This window comes from Anticarsia gemmatalis, chromosome 19, assembly GCF_050436995.1.
Source record: "Anticarsia gemmatalis isolate Benzon Research Colony breed Stoneville strain chromosome 19, ilAntGemm2 primary, whole genome shotgun sequence".
NCBI lineage: Eukaryota > Metazoa > Arthropoda > Insecta > Lepidoptera > Erebidae > Anticarsia > Anticarsia gemmatalis.
Window position 1 is genome coordinate 8,019,559 of NC_134763.1, and position 18,121 is coordinate 8,037,679.

The following is an 18,121-nucleotide window of genomic DNA, read 5'->3' on the forward strand; positions in this document are numbered from 1 at the left end:
ACTTTTCACATGTAGTTAGTTAGTTTTCGCATCAGCATTTAAATATTATACTAGTAACTAAAATCAGTTAGTTATTTTAGGAGTAAAACATATTTTACATAACTATGTGTAAATAAAATACCCAACTAAATAGACTTTGCTTATTTATTAATTTATTGCCTAATTTAAAACTAGTGTCCTATCAGTTGAAAAGTATAAAAGTAAAACAACATTCTTAGGCAACATTTATTGAAAAAAAAACTGTCTTTAAGTATACAAAACCTAATTAAAACATAATGAACAAGAACACGTTACAAAATCATCAATAGAACTGGCAGTGTCGGAGTCGAGCAGGCAGTATGCCACGAAGGAGAATTTGGCGCGACAGGCCCAGAATTATCGCTTGCAAGAGGAGGTCGATCACATGTCACAAGCAACGGCATCAACCCCCGCGCCAGAAAAACCAGGGGCAGCGTCCTCAGCTGTACCTGCTAACGCATTCGCCACGCCACCGCCACCGCACCGCAGCTCACAGGTCTCCGGACCAAGGAGAAGCAGGGTAAACAGCCGCGTCTTACGGTGCAGTGGCTTCCAAACCGCCGTTCACTAAACCGACGGCTGCCAAAGAGTAGCAGCTCGTCGGGAAAAATAGCAAGGCGCCCAAGGCTACGGAAGCCGACAAAAAGGGCAAGAAAATCAAAATCAAATCATTTATTTATTTAGGTCAAATATTGACGCTTATGATAGTCGTTACAATTACTGAATCTACCACTAGCTCGGAAAGGGGGTGGAGCCTTATGAGAAGAGCTAGCAAGAAACTCACGGTTATTTATTAGTCTCTGATCATACCGTATGTTGGGGCACCTACTAGCATGTGATAATAAGAATATGGGCAACAAGTGAGCACATTGGTTGTGAACAATATAAAAGAAAAAAAGTGACAGTTTTATGATTAACATCAAATTGTATGTAACATCACCTATTTGCATCATTAAGTGCCCATATTTTACAATATTTAGACCTACTGCTACTGAGTTCATACAATTTATGGCAAAGTTCCCTAATTTCCAAGAATCCTAATCAAGCGAGTGACTATTCCCAAGAGCTATTGTCGTTTAGATACTCATCAATTCTGTAATAAAAGAAGGAGGAAGAAGAAGGCGCCCAATCTTCGGGCTCCAGCTGCAGCTGAAGGCGGCAAAAAGCGGTGCGACATATAGAGACGTTATTAGGGACGCAAAGGACAAAATAAACCAAGCCGACAATGAAATAGTCCGCTTCGGGGTTGCGGCTACGGGAGCTCGAATGTTGAGCTCCCAGGGGTCAGGGACCGGAAAAGCGGATGCCCTGGCCTCTAAATTGAGGAAAGTTATCGGGGAGGACACCTTCCGAGTGTCCAGGCCCACAAAGACCGCGGAACTGAGCATTACAGATCTGGACGACTCAGCCTGCCCAGAGGAGGTGAAGGTCGATTAAAGCCGATTTAATAAATAAAATTGATCAGGACAATGTAAAAAACTAATTTGTTAAAAATGAAAATAAAGTTTAGTTTTTTCATTCCTTGATGGGGCGGAAAGCTAGCGGAGCCCAGGGCGCGCCATCTTAAAATACGCCTCTGCGAGTGACTGCATTAATGCGCGGGCGCGGCGAGGGTCCTAAGGTCAAAGGGCGTAATCTCACTAAGTAGCATCGTATCACGGGACATAGTTACCAACCTTTCATCTAGTAGTGTTTTTGCTGAGTGAAAAGTAGCCAAAACATTTTAATTATAATACTCTAATGTGTTATGTCATCTACAGTCAGGGAAAATATTAACCAGAACACTATAGTTAGTTGTCGTTTTTTCTTTTAAACGTCTGGTCTTAAATAATATAGCTCGAAAAATAATTAATGGTAGTTAGTTACTTTTCGCACAAAATATCACATACAATAAAATTACTAAGTCACTTTGATGAGTTTTCGCATTACTATTTTTTAAGACATGCCTATAGGGAGTAATGCGGAAAAAGTAGATAAGGAACTTTAATGCGTAAGTATCTTTTTCAACAAAGAAGAGAAAAAGTAATCAGGTGACTTAGTTACTTGTAACTCAACTGTCACAAATCAAATAATGTACTTAATTAAGTCTCGCGATTTACATTTTTCTAAATAATTACGTTATGAATACGAGAGTAAGACAGAAATATGGAGAAAAAATTACTGATTTTATTGGTATTTATAAGTCGATTTTGAACATTTTGTTACTTAATGACTTTTCGTTCTACGGGGACGATATATCTATATATTTATATATATACAATTCTTCTTTGTTTTTATTTTACCATATATCTTTGGTATATCTCTGACAATAATAATACTTTTTTCTTAATGCTATTTAATAATTTGTAGTTTCCTTAAATACATATTTGGACTTATCTTCAAAAAACTCTTGTAAGTCGTAATAGCATTTTTCTTTGAGGAACTTAGTTAATCTACGTTTAAAAATATTTATTTCACATATCTCTTTTAATACTCCTGGTATTTTATTGTATATTTTAATTGACATAGCGTATGGACCAGAGTGGACTATAGATAGGCTAGAGGTAGGCAAAGCTAATTTGTTTTTATTTCTTAGATTACGCGGTTGTGTGTAGTTGTCTTCATTGACTGTAAAAAGGTTGATATTTTTCTTTACAACCAAACTTATCTCGAGTATATACAATGACGTTAACGTGAGGATACCGTGTTTGACAAAATAAGGTCGGCAACTTTCCGTACCACTTATGTTTGCCAAAATACGTAAGCATTTTTTTTGTAGTTTAAACAGTATAGGTACGTCGGTGCTATTTCCCCATAGTATTATACCATATCGGAGCCATGAATGGGCATATGCATAGTATGCGTTAGTGGCAGATAGAAGGTCAGTAGATTTCTTAAGTTCGTATAGTACGTAAGTGAAACGAGCTAATTTTCCGCGTATCATTTGGATGTGAGATTTCCAATTTACATTCGTATCAATATTTAATCCTAATAGTTTGAAGCTATTTACGCATTCTATGACTTCATTTTGGAAAGTGAAATTGATGTCTAGAGGACTTTTTTGATGTGGCCTAAATTGTATTAATTTTGTTTTTGCTAAATTTAATTCAAGATTGTGGTCCTCTAGCCACTTTGTTATTGATGATAAAATCTTATCTATATCATTATTTAAACCAGATATATTTTTACATGGAAATACTATAGAAATATCATCAGCAAACAGGATACTATCTTCCTCAATTGCTTTGGGCAGGTCGTTTATATATATTAAAAATAGTAAGCATCCAAGTACACTGCCCTGTGGTATTGAGTTGGCTACTTCTTTTGTCTGTGACTCGACATTACTGATTACTCCGGTTTGGAAATCATAGTTTTCTATGTTTACCCGCTGAGTGCGATTACTAAGGTAAGAAGTAAACCAGTCAAGGGCCACGCCGCGCACACCAATGCCATCTAGTTTGTTAAGAAGTATTTTGTAAGAAACTCTGTCATACGCTTTGCTCATGTCGAGTAATAAACCAATAGCATACTTTCTCTCATTTATTATGTCTAGAATTTTTTGTATATAGTTATACACTGCGTATGAGGTCGATCGGTTTTTTCTGAACCGATTTTGACTGTCACTAAATATTTGATATTTTTCGCAAAATGAGTAAAGACGTTTTGACATCGCGGTTTCTATAATTTTTGAAAAGGCCGGTAGGAGCGCTATTGGGCGGTAATTAGTGCAATCAGTTTTATCGCCTTTCTTATACACTGGTTTTATAACTGAGATCTTGAGTCGATCTGGGACTATTCCTTCGCTAAATGATTGATTAATGAGAGTGGTAAGTGGGATCGTTAATTCATTTGCGCATTTTTTTATGAGTGTTGAGGGTACTTCATCATATCCGAAGCTTCGTTTGTTTTTAAGACCTGATATTATGAGCATTACTTCTTTGTGGTCTACGGGGTCAATATAGATTGAGTTCTGAACCATTACCACGTTGTATGCCGGTGCTGCGTTTGGCTTGTCACGAGTAGCGCCGACAAATAGCTTCACACGGACCCCTCGATCCTAAAGCCTGGTGCGAGAATCCGTGGAGGACACCAGCAGACCCATTATGAACGAAGGCAAGACACAGAGACAAGACAAAAAGACACAGAGGCAAAACAGGAAAGCTTCAAGGGATATCGGGAAAAGGAAAGTCATCCAAAAGCAGCAGGTGATTGCTCTGTCCACTGGAGTGTTTTTAGGTCCCAGGGCTCTCTCCGGGTTACCGGGGCGGTATTTTAGTGGAATCATCACATAACCTGCTATTTCCTCCCCAAATATCGGGTATCCGAAGGGACTATTATCCCCCCCTCCCCCGCCCCGTTAAAAAAAATAACAAAAAAAGGTGTTTGCTCTGTCACTAGTACATCGGTGCTTAATAGAAGCCTCGAGACGCACCTTATTTCATCTTCCTTCCTTAATTTACTTATTTATTACTATTTGGTGTAAAAGTGACATTTTTCAGAATTAGTTAAATTTTGAAAAAGTATTAGTTGCAGAAATATTGCAAACTTTAATAAGAGAAGTTAAATCTTTTTGTTGTGTTCGGGCTTTGAGTACACTTAAAATTTTGTAAGGTTAAGTAGTGATAGTGTTTTTGCGGACTGCTAGGCCTAAACAATGAGCCAAATATAAGCTACCAAAGGCCTAAACTTGTTAAAGTTGCCAAAATGTAATTTGGGTAATATTTGAGTGTAAATACAACCAACCCGGAACTGGTGTAACCTTCTCGAGATATTCTTTCAAGTCATTATCGCCCTTATAAATCGACGAAGGCGGATGTGTCTTTCTTATTACTATATTAAAAGTATAAAATTTAAATCTATACTAATATTATAAAGCTGAAGAATTTGTTTGTATGATTGTTTGTTTGTTTGTTTGTTTGAACGCGCTAATCTCAGGAACTATATAAAAAAAAATTCAGTGTTAGATAGCCTATTTATTGAGGAAGGCTATAGGCTATATATTATCACGCTACGACCAATAGGAGTAGAGCACCAGTAAAAAATGTTACAAAAACGGGGAAAATTTTAAGCTATTCTCTCTTCTGTGACGCAAGCGAAGTTGCGCCGGTCAGCTAGTACACAATAAAATTACTCATCGTAAATTCTGCAAATCTGAGTTTTGCCCTCAATTTGTAAGATTTCGCCTTGGGGTTTTTCTTGAAAACCAGATAGTGATTTCTTTGCTAAAATATACATATAATACCAGCTGACCCGTGCAGCTCCGCTCGCGTGAATTTCGTACTGTTGTGCTTATTCGTTTTAGCACGCGAATTGCGAAGCGCTCGATACACCTACACATAAATATGCTAACAACTCTTTAGTCAATATCTAATGGTTGTTTACGAAAGCGACCCGAAGGGCACACAATATGACACAGGCTCAGGCAGGCCTGATTTTCTGTGGTTACCTTCTTTTCCGCTCTCGTCTGCATCCGTACCAGTTTACACGCGTTGTAATGTATACTTGTGATGATACGTCCGAAACCGCGTAACCCGTAATTATTTAATTAATTATTTTTTATACATCATGTTGTCAAGTTGTTTATTTTTAAAAACTTATAAATGCATAGACCACATAGACTGTTTCATAGCTATCCAATTTATTTCCTTAATTAATGCAACCAATTAATTTGGTTATGTGTTACGAACTACAATACCATCTATTGATTGGTGCGAACAACAGATTCAATCGATACGATCGGCGCGAGAGCCGCGTTAAGTATGGTTTTATATTCATAAAATATTAAAGATGATTTTCAAATTAACCTGTCATCCCGTCAATAGATTGTTTAAGTTTGAAAAGCTTATGTTATGACACATAATATTGTATCATTATTTTGATTGCTATTCACATTCTTAAATAATAAAAACAAAACAAACATGTTTCGCGAATGTTGTAAAATGGATAGCATCTATGGTCTCCCTAGGGAAAGTATGGTTCAAACAATTTCTATTTATTATTTGCAATTTTATAGAAATCTATGAAATTTTAGGCGATAAAAAGTATCCTATATGTTGCTCCACTACTTATTCTACAAGGGTCAAACTTAAAGTTCTTAGACAACCAAAAACTGATTACATTAGCCAGTTATTAGTTTTATTATATCTTTTTAAAATATTGTCCATTCACGTCAATACACCGCTGCATGCGATGGAACCACTGGGAAAAGCACTTTGCCCACTCGTCCTTAGGGGTCTCTTCAATGGCATCGGGATACGTGGCCACCGCTTCTTCAGCATTCATAAACCGCTTTCCTTTAAGTTTTTCTTTAATTTTTGGAAATAAATAACAATCACAAGGCTCGAGGTCGGGGCAATATGGCGGGTGACCCAGTAATTCAACGTTTGATGTCGCCAAATAGTCGATCGTTCGCTTGGCGGTGTGCGACGAGGCGTTGTCGTGGTGAAGGAGGGTCCTACTGCGAGGTCGTTTCTCTCGAACTTTTTCCGAGTAGAAGCAAACAATTGGTAGTGTACTATTCTGCAGAAACTGTTTTTTGATCCTCTAACACAATAGGCATGTTCACTAATTTTAGAAATAGCTTTTAATTTATAAATAGAGATTAAATAAACACGAAAAAAATATTTTTGAGAAAAAAATATTTCTAACTTTAGTAAAAAATCTATTTAAAAATTATTTTTCTCAAATTGCCGCCGAAACGCTACCAAACTGTCACGTGATAAATATTTACGTCACAGGCCGATAAACAAAGCTCGCGTTCTATGACAGTTCACTGCTTTTTACTGAAATATTGTTGATTCAAACTGTAATAATGACCTCGTTTTACAAAACATGTGCCGTGCCAATGTGCAAGAGTACGTCAATAACAACACCACAGAAACTTTTTATATACATACGTTCCAAAAAATGTGCTAATGAGAAGAAAATGGTTATCACTTGCTAGAAGACACCCAGCATCATTATCAGCGACAAGTACCAGTCATTTTTGTGAAGATCACTTTGATGTAAGTTCTAGCAAACTCAAAACGTTAAAACGGCTTCGGCCGTGTATGATACCAGAGTTTGGTAACCAGTATCATACGAAGAAAAAATGATCGTTGTAGGATACTGGTATCCAAGTAATAGAGATTTTTCGTTTTATGTAACCGAGTATCAGCTAAGGAAAATATCAAATAATTACAAGTGAATTCTTAACATCTCCTCGTATGCAACTGATGATGTCATCGGCATTGATATATTTCCGCGTTGCCTGTAGTCCAAAATGAGTAAAGAAATTTAATTTATCACTACGAAGAGAAGAGGAAGAGCGCTATTGAGTGATGGTCGCAAGCACCGCAGGAAAAAACTCTACTCAAACGAATCTAACTTTTGGCTTTGCCACAATATTAATTGTAGACGTACAGTGAGTGTTACTCTAAATGTTAAAAATGAAGTCGTAAAAATTTAAACTCATGTACTATTTCCTTGTTTCCTTGTATGTTTTCAATAAAGCGAGGGTTTACAATAAGCGTCGGTACAGAATGCGATCCGATGGCTTTTACTCGGATGAAAGAGGACAATAATATAACCCGAAGTGGATAATGACACAACCAGTTAGGGTTCTCATCTCAGTATTGAGTTGGGAAACTACCCTTTTGCTTATCACAGTTTTGCCGAGTTGGTTTCATAGGCAGAATGTTATATTCCTCACTGGATACTGGTTACCAAACATAGTGAAGGGTATCAGAAAAATAATAAATCCTCTCACTTGGATACCAGTATCCTACAACGATCATTTTTTCTTCGTATGATACTGGTTACCAAACTCTGGTATCATACACGGCCGAAGGGGTTAAAACTAATATTAATATTGTGTTACATACAAATCTACTTTTTTAGATTAGTTACATGGCTACAATAAAGTGTCTTATGTTTACCAGTTGTATTTTGTTTACTTGGCTAATGTAAATAACCTATTGATTAACGACAGTCACTGTGTAGGGTTTGGCACGAACTTTGTGCTCTGGACACACACGACACTTCACAGTACAAATATTAGATTCTCTCTTTAGTTGTACGTATCCCATGGCATCATCGCCATAAGATTCTCTTGATGATCTGGAATAGAGGAAATAAGAGCATAGGTTAAACTATTATAACTTTGTTTACAACATAGACAAGGTACATAACCTTACTTATAATATTTCTTTGTTAAATATGAGAATTCGTTCACGTTGCACGAAAATTTTCTCGTGTTAAATTCTTGTTGACGTAATTGTTGCTGCCAAATCGTAAAACAAATGACAAATGAATGAAATATATACTCAGTAATATTGGCAAAGAGTTCTATTTTCAAATTTTAGAATTATTTGTTTATTATATTGTTTATAAGTGGCCAGTTCTAAGAACTTTCAGTTTGACCCTCGTATATTAATATACAGTGCATTCTATCCAGTAGTTTGTACGTGATGTGGCCACATAAAGACGGACGACAGACAGACAGAAAAAAGAAATACAGATACTGATACAATATGCAATGTTAAGAAACGGATCCGTTTCTTAACATAACTGCACGTTTGGCGCAGTGGTTTAAGCGGTCACCTCGCCGCAACAACCGTCGCGCCGCGTGTGGTGGGTTCGAATCCCACCCGGGACAAATCTTTGTGTGATGAGCACGAGTATTTGTTCTGAGCCTGGTTGTGAATTATCTATATAAGTATGTATTTAGAAGTATATAAGTATGTTTATCAGTTATTTGGTTACCATAGTACAAGCTCTGCTTAGTTTGGAATCAAATGACCGTGTGTGAGTTGTCCAATGATATTTATTTATTTATTATTTATTCTTAACATTGTTTTTTATAATATATTCAATGTACAGAATTGACCTCTCTACAGAATTATTATAAGTATAGATTTTGATACGAGCATGCATAGGTTATGTGGTGAACCTAAACTCCACCTAAACTCCTTCTACTCTATGGTAGATGCCATATATTAATCATATAACGATTTGGCATTCTCTGTCAATATATAGGTATATCAAACACGTAATGCTTGTATTTTATTAATACATAATATTGGCGACGAGGAAAAACTGAACCTAAATGGAAAAACTACGTAAAAAACGGAGCACCCTACGTGGGATGCTCACCAGACTCGATACCTACATCGAGCAGAGGGCGACGATGTCTGACGAGGACATCACCGCTCGCTCCGCAGCCTTGAAGGACACCATAACAGCACTCCGAGAGTTACAAGAGAAGATAGAAAACAAAACCATAGATGATAACGATGAAACAGCGTATTTACACGAACAAAATTACGGCTACGAATTCGAAGAACTTCACACTATTTTAGTATCAAAACTTTTAACAAAAAAAAACATTATTCAAGATCAGCGACAGGCAGACCAACATAGAATATACCAATACCATAAGATTATACCAAAAATACAATTTAATCCTTTACATGAATCAGAAACGTTCAATAACTTTAAAAAACGTCTGGAAGTGTACTTTAGACTTAATGAAATTACTGAGCCCCACATGAAGACAAATATTCTTCTGTCTACATTATCACCAGAACTCCATGAAAAATTATGTGATTTAATAGCACCAGACGAACCATTGAATAACACATTTAACGAAATTACTGAAACACTTGACGACTACTAAGACCCAAAACCTAGCAAATGGGTTCTACAACATAAATTTATATCAAGAACTCAAAAATCGGATGAAACAGTAGCGCAATACGCCGCAGATTTAAAAAAGCTCACTACCAACTGCGAATTTAAATGTCAACACTGCCAGAAAAACATTTCAGAAAGCTTTTTATCTCTTCAACTCATAAGAGGATTGAAAGATAGCGACGCACGTACAAAAATTTTACAAGACCGAACAGTATGTACATTTAAACACCTGACACAGATTACAACATCTATTGAAATGAGTAAAGCAGAAAATACATCAATGCTTCCGAATGAACAACCAAGTAGTGACAATATCAATAAAATTTCCACTGACTCCTACAATAATCCAAAACATCTACTTTTAGAGGAATTACACCAAGAGATTTAAAAGGGAAATGTTTCCGCTGTGGTTTAAATCACGAAACCAAGAAATGTAGCGCTATAAACATAACATGCTATAAATGCAAGAAGGTCGGACACTTAGCTAGTGTGTGTCTACAACGGCGCTCAGATGCGAAGCCCAGTAAGACTACACCGGATATAAATCAATTAAACGACTCAGCGATAAGCGATGATGATGAATGGAATGATATTAATGTTATATCTGGTGAAACATCCGAAAAATACATGATAACGGTACACATTGAACATGCTAAGATAAAAATGGAATTTGACACTGGAGCCACACTTACTTCTATGTCATTACGAGACTACAGAAAATTGAAAATCGGCAAAAGAATCTGTAAAACTAATATAAAACTCAAAACATACACCGGCGAAGTAATCGAACCTGCAGGTGTTGCATACGTTCAATGCAGATGCCAAGGAAAAGAATTCCACGGTAAATTATACCTCATCAACAACAACGTTGACCCCGTTTTCGGCCGGAATTGGATGAAAGAACTCGAAACTCTAAATTTAGCAGACATAAAAACCTTACAGCAATCCGAAAATCTAGAATTATACTCTTTAAAATATAGCTTGATTAAAATGACAGTTCTAAGCAAAACAGAGAACATAACTTTGTAGTGACGTCTAACGAGTATTACAAATTGAAACACGAAAAATCTGTCTTGTCTAGCATTAAAACTATTTTTTAAATACAGATCCTCAATAAGAAATCAGAATAATTCAATACAATCAGCCTTTAAACTAAAAATCAGTGCTATTTTCTTTAGTCTTAAAAATAAACCTAATAATTTTCAACCTCTCTACAAGGCTACGTCATGTTGCAAAAAATTTAGTGAGGAGACACAATAGATAAGAGTAAATCATCTGATTAATCGTTAATCGCGAAGTACACTTTGATACTATTCGTGACCAAGAATTAATAATTAATCTCCAAGATTGTTCCAGCGATTCTGATGATAGCGATGAGGATGATACTGATTTAGGATGCGCACTATTAACTGCGCATCCTATATTACTATCATCTTCATTCCTATCATCAGAATTGCACCATTAACTGAATAAATTAATTTTATTTAACTTTAATTTCATTGTTTTATTTAACTGATCCTAATTAATACTAAACTAGGAGAGGTCTCCGTGCGGTGTTAAAAGTAGGGCTGGTCGTCCTATACGAATTTTTTTAAACAATAAGATTCACAACAACAATTCGTAAAAAGCTAATTCAAAAATAATTGAATCGAATATAATTATTTTAGATTGGATTTTTTCGCTATCGATTTTGATCAATACTTCTACAACCCTAGTCAAAACAGTTTGACATCTGTCATTCTAATCAAGCTATATTTTAAAGACTATAGACCAGCTTTTGAAACTTTACAAGACATCAGTATTTCGATCCGACTTAGGTGAAATACCCAATTACAGAGGACACCTAAATCTACAAGAAAACACAAGACCAATTTTTATCAAACCACGTAGAATACCGTACGCTTTAAAAACCAAAGTGGATGAAGAGATCGAGCGACTATGCAAACAGGGTGTCATCACGAAAGTCAACCACTCTGATTGGGGTACTCCAGTGGTACCAGTTGTCAAACCGAATGGGAGTATCCGATTGTGCGCTGATTATAAAGTTACACTAAATAAAGTCATACAAGATGAACAATATCCAATACCTATGATAGAAGATATATTTGCAGAGATGAACGGAGGTAAACTATTCTGTACACTCGACATCACCCAGGCATATCTCAACATGACAATGGATGAAGAAAGCGCAATGCTACAAACACTAAGTACGCATCGAGGCACTTTTAAGGTGAACCGCCTAATGTTCGGCGTTAAGGTCGCGCCGAGCCTTTGACAGAAATTTATGGATAAACTCCTTCAAGATCTCGAAGGTGTAAAATGATTCTTTGATGACATCATCATTCAAGGCATCAACAAAGAACAATTACTACAGAGACTTAAGCTCGTGTTAGACAAACTAAAAGAAAGTAACCTACGAGTAAACAAAAATAAGTGCCACTTTTTCAAAACAAGCATCGACTATTTGGGACACACTATCGACAAAGAAGGTCTACACAAAAACAGAGAAAAGATTAACGCAATAATTAAAACAGAACGCCCAGTCAACACCGCAGAATTGAGGACATTTCTTGGAATGGCAAATTTTTACAACAAATTTATACCCAACCTATCATCGATCACGAATCCACTGAACAACTTACTCAAGAAAGAATCTAGTTTTCGATGGTCTACAGAATGCGAACAGAGCTTTATACACATTAAAAAAGAAATTCTAAGCGAAAGAGTACTTATACATTTTGATCCCAAGAGGCCCTTGGTTCTTGCAACAGACGCATCTCCACTGGGAATCGGAGCAGTACTATCACATAGACTCCCAGATGGATCAGAAAGACCGATAGCATTCGCTTCCAGAACACTATCAGATAGCGAGAAGAAGTACAGCCAAATTGACAAAGAAGCTACTGCCATATACTGGGGATTGAAGAAGTTCTTTTATTATTGTTACGGTAGAAAATTTATCCTAGTGACAGACCATAAACCACTGACAATAATTTTCCACCCACATCAAACGTTACCAGCAATGAGTACAATGCGATTATTCCACTACGCTCATTTCTTATCTGGATTTGACTACAACATTGAATACAGAACTTCGCCTAACAACTCAAATGCAGATTACCTATCCAGGTTCCCAGTAGAAAACACAAAGGCAAACAAAATGGACCAGAATTACAGCTTTCAACTTCAACAAATACATACCATTGATGTCAACCCAAATATCATAGCGAAAGAGACAAGTATTGATTCAGATTATACACCATTAGTACTCGCATTACAAACTGGCCGATCACTTAAAACGCTCGGTTACAATGATAATGAATTTACTTTACAAGATGGATGTATACTAAGAGGAACGCGAGTCTTAATCCCAAAAACATTACGCGAACGAGTGCTGGACGAACTACACCTCGGTCACCCGGGCATTGTGAAAATGAAGCTACTGGCCCGCAGTTTTGTATACTGGAAAGGAATTGACAATGATATCGAAACAAAAGTTAAGTCCTGTAGAACATGTAGATTACAACAAAATGAACCAGAGAAAGCACCACTACACCACTGGGAACACCCAAAGGGCCCCTGGCAAAGGCTTCATATTGATTTTGCCGGACCTGTTTACGGATACTATCTTTTAATAGTTGTAGACGCATTTTCGAAATGGACAGAGATTATACCTACTAAATCAACGACAAGCTCTTGGTGCATCCAAAAATTAAAAGAACTATTTTGCACCTATGGAACACCTCTACTCCTTGTCTCAGACAATGGCCGACAATTCGTATCGGGAGAGTTCGAAAAATTTCTAAAAGACTATGATTTCGCACAAAACCTCTGCTCCATACCACCCTGCAACCAATGGACAAGCTGAACGATACGTACAAACAGTCAAGAGAATCTTACGAAGCTTAGAGGGAGAAAGGGGTAATCTTCAAGAGAAACTTGTGATGGTAAAAACTCGCCTCAGACGGACACCAAACTTGAATGGTCAGACACCTTATCAGTTAATGTTTGGAAGAGAAGTTCGAACAGCACTACACTGCATGTTTATAAACACCCATAAAGAAACTACATCAAAACATCAAGAGATCAAGGTCAGACAGTTGGAAGTCGGCGAACGTGTACAGGCCCGTGACTACACGAGTGCTTCGCACCGTTGGCAGTTTGGTACTATCACAAGACGTCTAGGCCGACTTCATTACGAGATCCGCACCGACAACGGCGATGTCTGGCGCCGACACCTCAACCAGGTGTTGGCTGCATCTTATATTCAGAACAGCTAAGAGGTTAGGAGGGGAGAAATGTGGTGAACCTAAACTCCACCTAAACTCCTTCTACTCTATGGTAGATGCCATATATTAATCATATAACGATTTGGCCTTCTCTGTCAATATATATATCAAACACGTAATGCTTGTATTTTATTAATACATAATAGGTTATATACCTAGGTATGCATAGGTTACAGGTTGCATAGGTATAAGTTTAATTTTAAAGCTTGCCAGATGATTAGGGGGTTTATTTTTGTATTTCATTATTGTTTCCTAAAGGAAACATTTATTTGTAATCGACTTTGACGTAGTTAAATAATTACTACATAGTATAACAAAAATAGCTTTCCTATACCTGCCCCTTATTATGCTTAAATCACTTATTTTTAAAAGACTGAGTATTTCAAGAGAAAGGTTTATGGGTAACAATTTTAAGGGCTTTTTGTAAAGTAACTTTGTAAACCGGATGAAACCGAGGCGGGAGTAATTAGTATAAACTCAATCATAAATATAGTATTGCATAACTTGTTAAGGATTTTTTTTAAGTCACGATTTAAAACGAATGTGTAAAACACTTTGTTAAACATAATATATGTTCATAGAATACCTATATTATTCTTTTTTATCCATAATATTGAAAACGACGTGAAAAAAATGGCCGCGTAGAGATCGTCATGGGGTGGGCATTTTAAATGTTCCTAACACAGAGGTAGCAGTCAGTGCGATGACGCGGCGGGGGCGGCCCAACCCCTTCACTATCATTCAACTACGCACGCACACTAGGAAACACAACCAGTCTGTGTAAATCTATCGCGCGCTCTCGACATTCGCGAATATTCATGTAAAAGATGGGTATTAGTAGTGACGGTGACGGCTCTACTCGAACTGGCCGCATACACAGCCTATCAAAAACTACAGCGGAACACAAACACAGGCGTACGTCGTACGCATAAAATTCAAAAATGTACCTACATACATACATAGATGTTTGTTTCTCCGGTGTGAGCCGCAAATGAGATGCTACGTGAAGTGGAATGAATGCATGATTTCGCTTTATTTGACTTATTTACATTGCACAGAGGCAAAGGTAACAACCGTTTATTGTAATAGAAGTAAATAAATTAAACACGACATTGATTTTATTAATTTTAATCTTACGATTTTTTTTAATGATACAGTTCGTAGGGTGGTAAAGACCACCAAGCATTTTTCTTTACACGCTATTGTTTAATTGTGTTATATGAAATAATTATATTATTTGTGTGATCTACTAACGATGGTTTAACGTGCTTTTATGTGGTAGTTCATTATGTCCGTTATTAGACGTTTGCAAAAATCTCCGCGGGCGGCGCAAGAATGAGTCTTAGCGCAGTAATTGTTAAATAAGGGCTGTGGGTTCGCGTCCCACCACCCGCGCTGTTGCTGGAATCCACTCCTTGCTCAAACTTTAGAGCTCAGGTGGAGGTATTATAATACTACCTACCACCTATATATATTAACCAATGGAACCGCGCGGCTTCGCTCGCGTATAGCTTAGGAAAAAAAAGTTAACTTTCAACCACCTATTCTATCTACTGTACATGATGCAACATTAGATGGATTATTATCTATAAACTAGATAAGTACAATGAACCGAGAACATTTATCAAATGTTTACTCAATCAAGTCAATTGCAAGTGTAAGCTGTGAAGTTTTCCTTTATTTTGACACTTATATATATTAAATACATATTCTTTTCGGAAAAAAATATTTGCATTACATCCAATTAACGCCAGTTATCTACGTTCTACATACGATAAACATACACATGCTGTTTAAAGTAATAAATATCTATTATACCGTGAAGAAAAATAATGGAAAAAAGAACAGAAATCCAGCGATGATAGAAGAGTATTATAAGTATTCTTAATAATACAGTTGAGATATCAATCTTAAGACACCAATGACTAAACAAAATGATGCGTACCTATAACAGAAATAATTGACATCGACGATGAAGCGAATTACCTTCCAACTAAAACTAAGTAACAGCCAAAGTACAGGCGTAAAATATAAATGACAATCACGTTTGGCGCAGTGGTTTAAGCGGTCACCTCGCCGCAACAACCGTAGCGCCGCGTGTGGTGGGTTCGAATCCCACCCGGGACAAATCTTTGTGTGATGAGCATGAGTATTTGTTCTGAGCCTGGTTGTCAATTTATCTATATAAGTATGTATTTAGAAGTATATAAGTATGTTTATCAGTTATTTGGTTACCATAGTACAAGCTCTGCTTAGTTTGGAATCAAATGACCGTGTGTGAGTTGTCCAATAATATTTATTTATTTATTTATTTTTTTATTAATTAGTTTCTTCACTTTATTGATCGTTATATATTAAGAAACAGATTTGCCTTTACTAAACAAATGTCAAGTAAAAGTCAATGGTTTTAGCGGTTACACTAGATAATTGTATGAAGAAACTGGCCGTAAGAGTTTTATAAACAGTTTTAGCGTGTGTAATTTTCCCAATCCGTAGAGGTCCAGTGGTGGCCTTATGGCCTCAGAGATACTTTTGCTCATAATCCCTGAAAGATAAGTAAAATCATGTAAATGGTTTAAATGGCTCTTACTAACTGCTTAGTTTTTTTGCTGTCTTAGGAACTTTTTTAGAAGATTGTAGTTACTACAAGAACGATAGGGAACAAAAAAAAATTAAACATGTCGTCAAACTTGTTTTCTTTTTGTTCGTCTGGTACATTGTTAAAAAAATATCATACATGTTTCTCTTTTTGTGCAAAATCAAGAAGGTAATTACAGCGATACATTTACTAAAACAGTCGCATGACGACACGCTATGGTAAAAATGTACAACAACGTGACGTCATTAGCCCCCACTCCGTAACTTTACTTTTTTTAGCTTAGCCACCTAAGATTATTTTTTTACCAATAGCATAGGCATACATGCCTTGAGCAATATTATAACAAACATAATATTAGTGCTCTATTAGTGATCACAAAGCGAACAACATAATCATTTTCCCGAAAACTCAACAAAAATCATGGTTTACGCAAACCGTGCCTTTCATTGCGCAACTGGATACCTAATAGCGATTTTTGGAGCAGTTCTCAATATATCACGTCGGTTGCAGAATGTCACGGATACGCACACATGCGCGTGAATCAACACGCACACTCGCGTGCCGCATCATCGTCAACCTATGTACCAAGTAAGGTCGGAATAAAAAAACCGGACGAAACAAAAAAATATCACGACTGAAGGCTCTGTCACTGCTAATGTTAGGTATTCAATCTGACCCAAAGCGGTTTTCAATAGTTAAAGTAAATGCTGCGCGGTATAAGTGAACTTAATTTGTCGTCAGACGCTGACATGATAGGTTCTAACCGAAATTTTCCAAATAAATCGAATCAATTCTACACTAATTCCTGACTTCAGGATGTGTATTATTATTTCATTGTAATCGTTATAATTTCGGCTTACAGCGATATTTAATTAAAGAAATTGTATTAACTAAATGATAAACAATAATGTTGAACGAATAAAATTACGAATTTCTACTTCTCTAACTCGAGAGACTCTGAAGATTAAACTTGAATAACATAGTAAATATCACTTAGAGCTAACTAACAATACGATATTCTAATAATACTTATAAGATTATCACTAGATTTGAAAAGTTTTTTTTGTAATTTTTATTTTTTATTGTTTTTTTGCAAACAGTACCCCCCTGGTGGGTATTTTCCGAAGTGTGAGCGGGCCGCGTTATTAGTTCGCGTGCTCGCCCAGGATAGGTTTTCACAATTTTGAGCCGAGCCGTTTCACACAATGCGCTGCGTCATTTTCTATGATTAATAGTGGCGCGACAGGCGGTGCTGTTGTCTATACTCCTGAAGTTCATCAGCAAATTGGGGAGAGGGGGTTAAGGATTTCTATCAATACAAAGCATTATGGCTCTTTTAATGATGCAAATAAAACGTTCACAATGCACAATAATTTACAAAGCGACACCAACATGTGTCATAGGACTTACAGGTAACACAATTTTGTCTGAAATTGGAGTCCAGTTTAAACTTGATACTTTAATTAGTCCAAACAATTCCTAGAGAAACATACTACCTACAATCAAAAACTAAATGAATGTTCATACTATACATAGTTTTCGAGATTAGTGCGTACAGAGCGAC

The 18,121-nt window shown here is 36.6% G+C and overlaps 1 long non-coding RNA gene across 1 annotated transcript in view; it reads left to right on the top strand.

The window, feature by feature from the left end:
* LOC142981096 (uncharacterized) overlaps window positions 1-18,121 on the top strand; it is a 115,122-nt gene that overhangs the window by 67,532 nt on the left and 29,469 nt on the right. The window lies entirely within an intron of this gene.